General features: G+C 42.0%; 1 protein-coding gene across 13 annotated transcripts in view; it reads left to right on the top strand.

Annotated features, from left to right (window-relative positions):
* Positions 1-15,426, top strand: part of LOC139578331 (CUGBP Elav-like family member 5) — a 372,214-nt gene that overhangs the window by 241,143 nt on the left and 115,645 nt on the right. The window lies entirely within an intron of this gene.

Below are 15,426 nucleotides of genomic sequence, written 5' to 3'. Positions count from 1 at the left end.
TAGAGAGAGAGATGCACTAGAGAGAGAGATGCACTAGAGAGAGAGAGATGCACTAGAGAGAGAGATGCACTAGAGAGAGAGAGATGCACTAGAGAGAGAGAGAGAGATACACTAGAGAGAGAGAGAGATACTAGAGAGAGAGATACACTAGAGAGAGATGCACTAGAGAGAGAGAGAGATACTAGAGAGATAGACATACACTAAAGAGAGAGATGCACTAGAGAGAGAGAGAGAGATACACTAGAGAGAGAGAGAGATACTAGAGAGAGAGATACACTAGAGAGAGATGCACTAGAGAGAGAGAGAGATACTAGAGAGATAGACATACACTAAAGAGAGAGATACTAGAGAGAGAGATACACTAGAGAGAGATGCACTAGAGAGAGAGAGAGATACTAGAGAGATAGACATACACTAAAGAGAGAGATGCACTAGAGAGAGAGAGATGCACTAGAGAGAGAGATACACTAGAGAGAGATGCACTAGAGAGAGAGAGAGAGATACACTAGAGAGAGAGAGAGATACTAGAGAGAGAGATACACTAGAGAGAGATGCACTAGAGAGAGAGATACACTAGAGAGAGAGAGATATACTAGAGAGATAGACATACACTAAAGAGAGAGATGCACTAGAGAGAGAGAGAGATGCACTAGAGAGAGAGATGCACTAGAGAGAGAGATACACTAGAGAGAGAGAGATGCACTAGAGAGAGAGAGAGAGATACTAGAGAGATAGACATACACTAAAGAGAGATATGCACTAGAGAGAGAGAGATGCACTAGAGAGAGAGATGCACTAGAGAGAGAGATACACTAGAGAGAGAGATATATACTAGAGAGATAGACATACACTAAAGAGAGAGATGCACTAGAGAGAGAGAGATGCACTAGAGAGAGAGATGCACTAGAGAGAGAGATACACTAGAGAGAGAGAGATGCACTAGAGAGAGAGAGAGATACTAGAGAGAGAGATACACTAGAGAGAGAGAGAGATACACCAGAGAGAGAGAGAGATACACTAGAGAGAGAGAGAGAGATACACTAGAGAGAGAGAGAGAGATACACTAAAGAGAGAGATGCACTAGAGAGAGATGCACTAGAGAGAGAGAGAGATGCACTAGAGAGAGAGAGAGATACACTAGAGAGAGAGAGAGATACACTAGAGAGAGAGAGAGAGAGATACACTAGAGAGAGAGAGAGAGATACACTAGAGAGAGATATACACTAGAGAGATAGACATACACTAAAGAGAGAGATGCACTAGAGAGAGAGAGATGCACTAGAGAGAGAGATACACTAGAGAGAGAGAGAGATACTAGAGAGATAGACATACACTAAAGAGAGAGATGCACTAGAGAGAGAGAGATGCACTAGAGAGAGAGATGCACTAGAGAGAGAGAGATGCACTAGAGAGAGAGATGCACTAGAGAGAGAGAGAGATGCACTAGAGAGAGAGATGCACTAGAGAGAGAGAGATGCACTAGAGAGAGATGCACTAGAGAGAGAGAGAGATACTAGAGAGATAGACATACACTAAAGAGAGAGATGCACTAGAGAGAGAGAGATGCACTAGAGAGAGAGAGAGATACTAGAGAGAGAGATACACTAGAGAGAGAGATGCACTAGAGAGAGAGAGATGCACTAGAGAGAGAGAGAGAGATACTAGAGAGATAGACATACACTAAAGAGAGAGATACACTAGAGAGAGAGAGAGAGATACACTAGAGAGATAGACATACACTAAAGAGAGAGATACACTAGAGAGAGAGAGATGCACTAGAGAGAGAGAGAGAGATACTAGAGAGATAGACATACACTAAAGAGAGAGATACACTAGAGAGAGAGAGAGAGATACACTAGAGAGAGATGCACTAGAGAGAGAGAGAGATACTAGAGAGATAGACATACACTAAAGAGAGAGATACACTAGAGAGAGATGCACTAGAGAGAGAGAGATATGCACTAGAGAGATAGACATACACTAAAGAGAGAGATACACTAGAGAGAGAGAGATGCACTAGAGAGAGAGATACACTAGAGAGAGAGAGAGATACACTAGAGAGATAGACATACACTAAAGAGAGAGATACACTAGAGAGAGAGAGAGAGATACACTAGAGAGATAGACATACACTAAAGAGAGAGATACACTAGAGAGAGAGAGATGCACTAGAGAGAGAGAGAGAGATACACTAGAGAGATAGACATACACTAAAGAGAGAGATACACTAGAGAGAGAGAGATGCACTAGAGAGAGAGATACACTAGAGAGAGAGAGAGAGATACACTAGAGAGATAGACATACACTAAAGAGAGAGATACACTAGAGAGAGAGAGATGCACTAGAGAGAGAGATACACTAGAGAGAGAGAGAGATACACTAGAGAGATAGACATACACTAAAGAGAGAGATACACTAGAGAGAGAGAGAGAGATACACTAGAGAGATAGACATACACTAAAGAGAGAGATACACTAGAGAGAGAGATGCACTAGAGAGATAGACATACACTAAAGAGAGAGATGCACTAGAGAGAGAGATATATACTAGAGAGAGAGATACACTAGAGAGAGATGCACTAGAGAGAGAGAGAGATACTAGAGAGATAGACATACACTAAAGAGAGAGATGCACTAGAGAGAGAGAGATACACTAGAGAGAGAGAGATGCACTAGAGAGAGAGAGAGATACTAGAGAGAGAGATACACTAGAGAGAGATGCACTAGAGAGAGAGAGAGATACTAGAGAGATAGACATACACTAAAGAGAGAGATGCACTAGAGAGAGAGAGATGCACTAGAGAGAGAGATACACTAGAGAGAGATGAACTAGAGAGAGAGAGAGATACTAGAGAGATAGACATACACTAAAGAGAGAGATGCACTAGAGAGAGAGAGATGCACTAGAGAGAGAGAGAGAGATACTAGAGAGATAGACATACACTAAAGAGAGAGATGCACTAGAGAGAGAGATGCACTAGAGAGAGATATGCACTAGAGAGAGAGAGATGCACTAGAGAGAGAGAGATGCACTAGAGAGAGAGAGAGATACTAGAGAGAGAGATACACTAGAGAGAGATGCACTAGAGAGAGAGAGAGATACTAGAGAGATAGACATACACTAAAGAGAGAGATGCACTAGAGAGAGAGAGATGCACTAGAGAGAGATGCACTAGAGAGAGATACACTAGAGAGAGAGAGAGATACTAGAGAGAGATATACTAGAGAGAGAGAGAGATACTAGAGAGAGAGATACACTAGAGAGAGATGCACTAGAGAGAGAGATGCACTAGAGAGAGAGAGATGCACTAGAGAGAGAGATGCACTAGAGAGAGAGATGCACTAGAGAGAGAGAGATGCACTAGAGAGAGAGAGAGAGATACACTAGAGAGAGAGAGAGATACTAGAGAGAGAGATACACTAGTGAGAGATGCACTAGAGAGAGAGATGCACTAGAGAGAGAGAGATGCACTAGAGAGAGAGATGCACTAGAGAGAGAGATGCACTAGAGAGAGAGAGATGCACTAGAGAGAGAGATGCACTAGAGAGAGAGAGATGCACTAGAGAGAGAGAGAGAGATACACTAGAGAGAGAGAGAGATACTAGAGAGAGAGATACACTAGAGAGAGATGCACTAGAGAGAGAGAGAGATACTAGAGAGATAGACATACACTAAAGAGAGAGATGCACTAGAGAGAGAGAGAGAGATACACTAGAGAGAGAGAGAGATACTAGAGAGAGAGATACACTAGAGAGAGATGCACTAGAGAGAGAGAGAGATACTAGAGAGATAGACATACACTAAAGAGAGAGATACTAGAGAGAGAGATACACTAGAGAGAGATGCACTAGAGAGAGAGAGAGATACTAGAGAGATAGACATACACTAAAGAGAGAGATGCACTAGAGAGAGAGAGATGCACTAGAGAGAGAGATACACTAGAGAGAGATGCACTAGAGAGAGAGAGAGAGATACACTAGAGAGAGAGAGAGATACTAGAGAGAGAGATACACTAGAGAGAGATGCACTAGAGAGAGAGATACACTAGAGAGAGAGAGATATACTAGAGAGATAGACATACACTAAAGAGAGAGATGCACTAGAGAGAGAGAGAGATGCACTAGAGAGAGAGATGCACTAGAGAGAGAGATACACTAGAGAGAGAGAGATGCACTAGAGAGAGAGAGAGAGATACTAGAGAGATAGACATACACTAAAGAGAGATATGCACTAGAGAGAGAGAGATGCACTAGAGAGAGAGATGCACTAGAGAGAGAGATACACTAGAGAGAGAGATATATACTAGAGAGATAGACATACACTAAAGAGAGAGATGCACTAGAGAGAGAGAGATGCACTAGAGAGAGAGATGCACTAGAGAGAGAGATACACTAGAGAGAGAGAGATGCACTAGAGAGAGAGAGAGATACTAGAGAGAGAGATACACTAGAGAGAGATGCACTAGAGAGAGAGAGAGATACTAGAGAGATAGACATACACTAAAGAGAGATATACACTAGAGAGAGAGAGAGATACACTAGAGAGAGAGATGCACTAGAGAGAGAGAGATGCACTAGAGAGAGAGATGCACTAGAGAGAGAGAGATGCACTAGAGAGAGAGATGCACTAGAGAGATAGACATACACTAAAGAGAGAGATGCACTAGAGAGAGAGAGATGCACTAGAGAGAGAGAGAGATACTAGAGAGAGAGATACACTAGAGAGAGATGCACTAGAGAGAGAGAGAGATACACTAGAGAGAGAGAGAGATACTAGAGAGATAGACATACACTAAAGAGAGAGATGCACTAGAGAGAGATGCACTAGAGAGAGAGAGAGATACTAGAGAGATAGACATACACTAAAGAGAGAGATGCACTAGAGAGAGATGCACTAGAGAGAGAGAGATACACTAGAGAGAGAGAGAGAGATACACTAGAGAGAGAGAGAGATACACCAGAGAGAGAGAGAGATACACTAGAGAGAGAGAGAGAGATACACTAGAGAGAGAGAGAGAGATACACTAAAGAGAGAGATGCACTAGAGAGAGATGCACTAGAGAGAGAGAGAGATGCACTAGAGAGAGAGAGAGATACACTAGAGAGAGAGAGAGATACACTAGAGAGAGAGAGAGAGAGATACACTAGAGAGAGAGAGAGAGATACACTAGAGAGAGATATACACTAGAGAGATAGACATACACTAAAGAGAGAGATGCACTAGAGAGAGAGAGATGCACTAGAGAGAGAGATACACTAGAGAGAGAGAGAGATACTAGAGAGATAGACATACACTAAAGAGAGAGATGCACTAGAGAGAGAGAGATGCACTAGAGAGAGAGATGCACTAGAGAGAGAGAGATGCACTAGAGAGAGAGATGCACTAGAGAGAGAGAGAGATGCACTAGAGAGAGAGATGCACTAGAGAGAGAGAGATGCACTAGAGAGAGATGCACTAGAGAGAGAGAGAGATACTAGAGAGATAGACATACACTAAAGAGAGAGATGCACTAGAGAGAGAGAGATGCACTAGAGAGAGAGAGAGATACTAGAGAGAGAGATACACTAGAGAGAGAGATGCACTAGAGAGAGAGAGATGCACTAGAGAGAGAGAGAGAGATACTAGAGAGATAGACATACACTAAAGAGAGAGATACACTAGAGAGAGAGAGAGAGATACACTAGAGAGATAGACATACACTAAAGAGAGAGATACACTAGAGAGAGAGAGATGCACTAGAGAGAGAGAGAGAGATACTAGAGAGATAGACATACACTAAAGAGAGAGATACACTAGAGAGAGAGAGAGAGATACACTAGAGAGAGATGCACTAGAGAGAGAGAGAGATACTAGAGAGATAGACATACACTAAAGAGAGAGATACACTAGAGAGAGATGCACTAGAGAGAGAGAGATATGCACTAGAGAGATAGACATACACTAAAGAGAGAGATACACTAGAGAGAGAGAGATGCACTAGAGAGAGAGATACACTAGAGAGAGAGAGAGATACACTAGAGAGATAGACATACACTAAAGAGAGAGATACACTAGAGAGAGAGAGAGAGATACACTAGAGAGATAGACATACACTAAAGAGAGAGATACACTAGAGAGAGAGAGATGCACTAGAGAGAGAGAGAGAGATACACTAGAGAGATAGACATACACTAAAGAGAGAGATACACTAGAGAGAGAGAGATGCACTAGAGAGAGAGATACACTAGAGAGAGAGAGAGAGATACACTAGAGAGATAGACATACACTAAAGAGAGAGATACACTAGAGAGAGAGAGATGCACTAGAGAGAGAGATACACTAGAGAGAGAGAGAGATACACTAGAGAGATAGACATACACTAAAGAGAGAGATACACTAGAGAGAGAGAGAGAGATACACTAGAGAGATAGACATACACTAAAGAGAGAGATACACTAGAGAGAGAGATGCACTAGAGAGATAGACATACACTAAAGAGAGAGATGCACTAGAGAGAGAGATAGATACTAGAGAGAGAGATACACTAGAGAGAGATGCACTAGAGAGAGAGAGAGATACTAGAGAGATAGACATACACTAAAGAGAGAGATGCACGAGAGAGAGAGAGATACACGAGAGAGAGAGAGATGCACTAGAGAGAGAGAGAGATACTAGAGAGAGAGATACACTAGAGAGAGATGCACTAGAGAGAGAGAGAGATACTAGAGAGATAGACATACACTAAAGAGAGAGATGCACTAGAGAGAGAGAGATGCACTAGAGAGAGAGATACACTAGAGAGAGATGAACTAGAGAGAGAGAGAGATACTAGAGAGATAGACATACACTAAAGAGAGAGATGCACTAGAGAGAGAGAGATGCACTAGAGAGAGAGAGAGAGATACTAGAGAGATAGACATACACTAAAGAGAGAGATGCACTAGAGAGAGAGATGCACTAGAGAGAGATATGCACTAGAGAGAGAGAGATGCACTAGAGAGAGAGAGATGCACTAGAGAGAGAGAGAGATACTAGAGAGAGAGATACACTAGAGAGAGATGCACTAGAGAGAGAGAGAGATACTAGAGAGATAGACATACACTAAAGAGAGAGATGCACTAGAGAGAGAGAGATGCACTAGAGAGAGATGCACTAGAGAGAGATACACTAGAGAGAGAGAGAGATACTAGAGAGAGATATACTAGAGAGAGAGAGAGATACTAGAGAGAGAGATACACTAGAGAGAGATGCACTAGAGAGAGAGATGCACTAGAGAGAGAGAGATGCACTAGAGAGAGAGATGCACTAGAGAGAGAGATGCACTAGAGAGAGAGAGATGCACTAGAGAGAGAGAGAGAGATACACTAGAGAGAGAGAGAGATACTAGAGAGAGAGATACACTAGTGAGAGATGCACTAGAGAGAGAGATGCACTAGAGAGAGAGAGATGCACTAGAGAGAGAGATGCACTAGAGAGAGAGATGCACTAGAGAGAGAGAGATGCACTAGAGAGAGAGATGCACTAGAGAGAGAGAGATGCACTAGAGAGAGAGATGCACTAGAGAGAGAGAGATGCACTAGAGAGAGAGATGCACTAGAGAGAGAGAGATGCACTAGAGAGAGAGAGAGAGAGATACACTAGAGAGAGAGAGAGATACTAGAGAGAGAGATACACTAGAGAGAGATGCACTAGAGAGAGAGAGAGATACTAGAGAGATAGACATACACTAAAGAGAGAGATGCACTAGAGAGAGAGAGAGAGATACACTAGAGAGAGAGAGAGATACTAGAGAGAGAGATACACTAGAGAGAGATGCACTAGAGAGAGAGAGAGATACTAGAGAGATAGACATACACTAAAGAGAGAGATACTAGAGAGAGAGATACACTAGAGAGAGATGCACTAGAGAGAGAGAGAGAGATACTAGAGAGATAGACATACACTAAAGAGAGAGATGCACTAGAGAGAGAGAGATGCACTAGAGAGAGAGATACACTAGAGAGAGATGCACTAGAGAGAGAGAGAGAGATACACTAGAGCGAGAGAGAGATACTAGAGAGAGAGATACACTAGAGAGAGATGCACTAGAGAGAGAGATACACTAGAGAGAGAGAGATATACTAGAGAGATAGACATACACTAAAGAGAGAGATGCACTAGAGAGAGAGAGATGCACTAGAGAGAGAGATGCACTAGAGAGAGAGATACACTAGAGAGAGAGAGATGCACTAGAGAGAGAGATACTAGAGAGATAGACATACACTAAAGAGAGATATGCACTAGAGAGAGAGAGATGCACTAGAGAGAGAGATGCACTAGAGAGAGAGATACACTAGAGAGAGAGATATATACTAGAGAGATAGACATACACTAAAGAGAGAGATGCACTAGAGAGAGAGAGATGCACTAGAGAGAGAGATGCACTAGAGAGAGAGATACACTAGAGAGAGAGAGATGCACTAGAGAGAGAGAGAGATACTAGAGAGAGAGATACACTGGAGAGAGATGCACTAGAGAGAGAGAGAGATACTAGAGAGATAGACATACACTAAAGAGAGATATACACTAGAGAGAGAGAGAGATACACTAGAGAGAGAGATGCACTAGAGAGAGAGAGATGCACTAGAGAGAGAGATGCACTAGAGAGAGAGAGATGCACTAGAGAGAGAGATGCACTAGAGAGATAGACATACACTAAAGAGAGAGATGCACTAGAGAGAGAGAGATGCACTAGAGAGAGAGAGAGATACTAGAGAGAGAGATACACTAGAGAGAGATGCACTAGAGAGAGAGAGAGATACACTAGAGAGAGAGAGAGATACTAGAGAGATAGACATACACTAAAGAGAGAGATGCACTAGAGAGAGATGCACTAGAGAGAGAGAGAGATACTAGAGAGACAGACATACACTAAAGAGAGAGATGCACTAGAGAGAGATGCACTAGAGAGAGAGAGAGATACACTAGAGAGAGAGAGAGAGATACACTAGAGAGAGAGAGAGATACACCAGAGAGAGAGAGAGATACACTAGAGAGAGAGAGAGAGATACACTAGAGAGAGAGAGAAAGATACACTAAAGAGAGAGATGCACTAGAGAGAGATGCACTAGAGAGAGAGAGAGATGCACTAGAGAGAGAGAGAGATACACTAGAGAGAGAGAGATACACTAGAGAGAGAGAGAGAGAGATACACTAGAGAGAGAGAGAGAGATACACTAGAGAGAGAGATATACACTAGAGAGATAGACATACACTAAAGAGAGAGATGCACTAGAGAGAGAGAGATGCACTAGAGAGAGAGATACACTAGAGAGAGAGAGAGATACTAGAGAGATAGACATACACTAAAGAGAGAGATGCACTAGAGAGAGAGAGATGCACTAGAGAGAGAGATGCACTAGAGAGAGAGAGATGCACTAGAGAGAGAGATGCTCTAGAGAGAGAGAGATGCACTAGAGAGAGAGATGCACTAGAGAGAGAGATGCACTAGAGAGAGATGCACTAGAGAGAGAGAGAGATACTAGAGAGATAGACATACACTAAAGAGAGATATGCACTAGAGAGAGAGAGATGCACTAGAGAGAGAGAGAGATACTAGAGAGAGAGATACACTAGAGAGAGAGATGCACTAGAGAGAGAGAGAGAGATACTAGAGATATAGACATACACTAAAGAGAGAGATACACTAGAGAGAGAGAGAGAGATACACTAGAGAGAGATGCATTAGAGAGAGAGAGAGATACTAGAGAGATAGACATACACTAAAGAGAGAGATACACCAGAGAGAGATGCACTAGAGAGAGAGAGATATGCACTAGAGAGATAGACATACACTAAAGAGAGAGATACACTAGAGAGAGAGAGATGCACTAGAGAGAGAGATGCACTAGAGAGAGAGAGAGATACTAGAGAGATAGACATACACTAAAGAGAGAGATACACTAGAGAGAGAGAGAGAGATACACTAGAGAGAGATGCACTAGAGAAAGAGAGAGATACTAGAGAGATAGACATACACTAAAGAGAGAGATACACTAGAGAGAGATGCACTAGAGAGAGAGAGATATGCACTAGAGAGATAGACATACACTAAAGAGAGAGATACACTAGAGAGAGAGAGATGCACTAGAGAGAGAGATACACTAGAGAGAGAGAGAGATACACTAGAGAGATAGACATACACTAAAGAGAGAGATACACTAGAGAGAGAGAGAGAGATACACTAGAGAGATAGACATACACTAAAGAGAGAGATACACTAGAGAGAGAGAGATGCACTAGAGAGAGAGAGAGATACACTAGAGAGATAGACATACACTAAAGAGAGAGATACACTAGAGAGAGAGAGATGCACTAGAGAGAGAGATACACTAGAGAGAGAGAGAGAGATACACTAGAGAGATAGACATACACTAAAGAGAGAGATACACTAGAGAGAGAGAGATGCACTAGAGAGAGAGATACACTAGAGAGAGAGAGAGATACACTAGAGAGATAGACATACACTAAAGAGAGAGATACACTAGAGAGAGAGAGAGAGATACACTAGAGAGATAGACATACACTAAAGAGAGAGATACACTAGAGAGAGAGAGATGCACTAGAGAGATAGACATACACTAACGAGAGAGATGCACTAGAGAGAGAGATACACTAGAGAGAGAGAGAGATACACTAGAGAGAGAGAGAGAGATACACTAGAGAGAGAGAGAGATACTATAGAGAGAGATACACTAGAGAGAGATGCACTAGAGAGAGAGATGCACTAGAGAGAGAGAGATGCACTAGAGAGAGAGATGCACTAGAGAGACAGATGCACTAGAGAGAGAGAGATGCACTAGAGAGAGAGATGCACTAGAGAGAGAGAGATGCACTAGAGAGAGAGAGAGAGATACACTAGAGAGAGAGAGAGATACTAGAGAGAGAGAGATACACTAGAGAGAGAGAGAGATGCACTAGAGAGAGAGATGCACTAGAGAGAGAGAGATGCACTAGAGAGAGAGATGCACTAGAGAGAGAGAGATGCACTAGAGAGAGAGATGCACTAGAGAGAGAGAGATGCACTAGAGAGAGAGAGAGAGATACACTAGAGAGAGAGAGAGATACTAGAGAGAGAGATACACGAGAGAGAGATGCACTAGAGAGAGAGAGAGATACTAGAGAGATAGACATACACTAAAGAGAGAGATGCACTAGAGAGAGAGAGAGAGATACACTAGAGAGAGAGAGAGATACTAGAGAGAGAGATACACTAGAGAGAGATGCACTAGAGAGAGAGAGAGATACTAGAGAGATAGACATACACTAAAGAGAGAGATACTAGAGAGAGAGATACACTAGAGAGAGATGCACTAGAGAGAGAGAGAGATACTAGAGAGATAGACATACACTAAAGAGAGAGATGCACTAGAGAGAGAGAGATGCACTAGAGAGAGAGATACACTAGAGAGAGATGCACTAGAGAGAGAGAGAGAGATACACTAGAGAGAGAGAGAGATACTAGAGAGAGAGATACACTAGAGAGAGATGCACTAGAGAGAGAGATACACTAGAGAGAGAGAGATATACTAGAGAGATAGACATACACTAAAGAGAGAGATGCACTAGAGAGAGAGAGAGATGCACTAGAGAGAGAGATGCACTAGAGAGAGAGATACACTAGAGAGAGAGAGATGCACTAGAGAGAGAGAGAGAGATACTAGAGAGATAGACATACACTAAAGAGAGATATGCACTAGAGAGAGAGAGATGCACTAGAGAGAGAGATGCACTAGAGAGAGAGATACACTAGAGAGAGAGATATATACTAGAGAGATAGACATACACTAAAGAGAGAGATGCACTAGAGAGAGAGAGATGCACTAGAGAGAGAGATGCACTAGAGAGAGAGATACACTAGAGAGAGAGAGATGCACTAGAGAGAGAGAGAGATACTAGAGAGAGAGATACACTAGAGAGAGATGCACTAGAGAGAGAGAGAGATACTAGAGAGATAGACATACACTAAAGAGAGATATACACTAGAGAGAGAGAGAGATACACTAGAGAGAGAGATGCACTAGAGAGAGAGAGATGCACTAGAGAGAGAGATGCACTAGAGAGAGAGAGATGCACTAGAGAGAGAGATGCACTAGAGAGATAGACATACACTAAAGAGAGAGATGCACTAGAGAGAGAGAGATGCACTAGAGAGAGAGAGAGATACTAGAGAGAGAGATACACTAGAGAGAGATGCACTAGAGAGAGAGAGAGATACACTAGAGAGAGAGAGAGATACTAGAGAGATAGACATACACTAAAGAGAGAGATGCACTAGAGAGAGATGCACTAGAGAGAGAGAGAGATACTAGAGAGATAGACATACACTAAAGAGAGAGATGCACTAGAGAGAGATGCACTAGAGAGAGAGAGATACACTAGAGAGAGAGAGAGAGATACACTAGAGAGAGAGAGAGATACACCAGAGAGAGAGAGAGATACACTAGAGAGAGAGAGAGAGATACACTAGAGAGAGAGAGAGATACTAGAGAGATAGACATACACTAAAGAGAGAGATGCACTAGAGAGAGAGAGATGCACTAGAGAGAGAGAGAGATACTAGAGAGAGAGATACACTAGAGAGAGAGATGCACTAGAGAGAGAGAGAGATACACTAGAGAGATAGACATACACTAAAGAGAGAGATGCACTAGAGAGAGAGAGATGCACTAGAGAGAGATGCACTAGAGAGAGAGAGAGATACACTAGAGAGAGAGAGAGATACACTAGAGAGAGAGAGAGAGATACACTAGAGAGAGAGATACAGTAGAGAGAGAGATACAGTAGATAGAGAGAGAGTTACACTAGAGAGAGAGAGAGAGAGATACACAAGAGAGAGAGAGATACACTAAAGAGAGAGATACACTAGAGAGAGAGAGAGATACACTAGAGAGAGAGAGAGAGAGAGAGAGATACACTAGAGAGAGAGAGATACACTAGAGAGAGAGATACACTAGAGAGAGAGAGAGATACACTAGAGAGACAGAGAGAGATACACTAGAGAGAGATACACTAGAGAGTTAGAGATACACTAGGGAGAGAGATACAGTAGAGAGAGAGATATACTAGAGAGGTAGAGATACACTAGAGAGAGATATACTAGAGAGAGAGATACAGTAGAGAGAGAGATATACTAGAGAGGTAGAGATACACTAGAGAGAGAGAGATACACTAGAGAGAGAGAGATACACTAGAGAGAGAGAGAGATACACTAGAGAGAGATACACTAGATAGGTAGAGATACACTAGAGATAGAGAGATACACTAGAGAGAGAGAGAGATACACTAAAGAGAGAGAGAGAGAAACACTGGAGAGAGATATATACACTATATATAGAGAGAGATACACGAGAGAGAGAAATAGATACACTAGAGAGAGAGATACACTAGATAGGTAGAGATACACTAGAGAGAGAGAGAGAGAAAATAGAGAGAGAGAGAAACACTAAAGAGAGATATATACACTATATATAGAAAGAGATACACTAGAGAGAGATATATACACTATATATAGAGAGAGAAACACTAGAGAGAGATATATACACTATATATAGAGAGAGAAACACTAGAGAGATATATACACTATATATAGAGAGAGATACACCAGAGAGAGATACATTAGAGAGAGGGATACACTAGAAAGGTAGAGATACACTAGAGAGAGAGAGATACACTAGAGAGAGAGAGAGATACACTAGAGAGAGAGAAACACTAGAGAGAGAGAGATACACTAGAGCGAGAAATACACTAGAGAGAGAGATACACTAGAGAGAGAGAGATACGCTAGAGAGAGAGAGATACACTAGAGAGAGAGAGAGATACACTATGGTTAGAGAGAGATACACTAGAAAGATAGAGATACACTAGAGAGAGAGATATACACTAGAGAGAGAGAGAGATACACTAGAGAGAGATACACTAGAGAGAGAGATATACACTAGAGAGAGAAATACACTAGAGAGAGAGATACACTAGAGAGAGAGAGATACACTAGAGAGTTAGAGATACACTAGAGAGAGAGATACACTAGAGAGAGAGATATACACTAGAGAGAGAGATACACTAGAGAGAGAGATATACACTAGAGAGAGAGATACACTAGAGAGTTAGAGATACACTAGAGAGAGAGATACACTAGAGAGAGAGATATACACTAGAGAGAGAGATACACTAGAGAGAGAGATATACACTAGAGAGAGAGATACACTAGAGAGAGAGATACACTAGAGAGAGAGATACACTAGAGAGAGAGATACACTAGAGAGAGAGAGATACGCTAGAGAGAGAGAGATACACTAGAGAGAGAGAGAGATACACTATGGTTAGAGAGAGATACACTAGAAAGGTAGAGATACACTAGAGAGAGAGATATACACTAGAGAGAGAGAGAGATACACTAGAGAGAGATACACTAGAGAGAGAGAGATACACTAGAGAGTTAGAGATACGCTAGAGAAAGAGAGATACACTAGAGAGGTAGAGATACACTAGAGAGAGAGAGATACACTAGAGAGAGAAATACACTAGAGAGAGAGATACACTAGAGAGAGAGAGATACACTAGAGAGTTAGAGATACACTAGAGAGAGAGAGATACGCTAGAGAGAGAGAGAGATACACTAGAGAGAGAGAGAGATACGCTAGAGAGTTAGAGATACGCTAGAGAGAGAGCGATACACTAGAGAGAGAGAGAGATACACTAGAGAGAGAGATACACTAGAGAGGTAGAGATACACTAGAGAGTTAGAGATACGCTAGAGAGTTAGAGATACACTAGAGAGAGAGAGATACACTAGAGAGTTAGAGATACACTAGAGAGAGAGAGATACGCTAGAGAGAGAGAGAGATACACTAGAGAGAGAGAGATACACTAGAGAGAGAGAGAGATACACTAGAGAGAGAGATACACTAGAGAGAGAGAGATACACTAGAGAGAGAGAGATACACTAGAGAGAGAGAGATACACGATAGAGAGAAATGGATACACTAGAGAGGTAGAGATACACTAGAGAGAGATACACTAGAGAGAGATACACTAGAGAGAGATACACTAGAGGGAGATACACTAGAGAGATACACTAGAGAGAGATACACTAGAGAGAGAGAGAGAGAGATACACTAGAGAAAGATACACTAGAGAGAGATACACTAGAGAGATACACTAGAGAGAGAGAGATACACGATAGAGAGAAATGGATACACTAGAGAGGTAGAGATACACTAGAGAGAGAGAGATACACTAGAGAGAGATACACTAGAGGGAGATACACTAGAGAGATACACTAGAGAGAGATACACTAGAGAGAGAGAGAGAGATACACTAGAGAAAGATACACTAGAGAGAGATACACTAGAGAGATACACTAGAGAGAGAGAGATACACGATAGAGAGAAATGGATACACTAGAGA

Source organism: Salvelinus alpinus, chromosome 6 (genome assembly GCF_045679555.1).
Source record: "Salvelinus alpinus chromosome 6, SLU_Salpinus.1, whole genome shotgun sequence".
Taxonomy (NCBI): Eukaryota; Metazoa; Chordata; class Actinopteri; order Salmoniformes; family Salmonidae; genus Salvelinus; species Salvelinus alpinus.
Note: the sequence above shows the minus strand (reverse complement) of the source record. Positions and strands in the feature narration are given on the sequence as shown.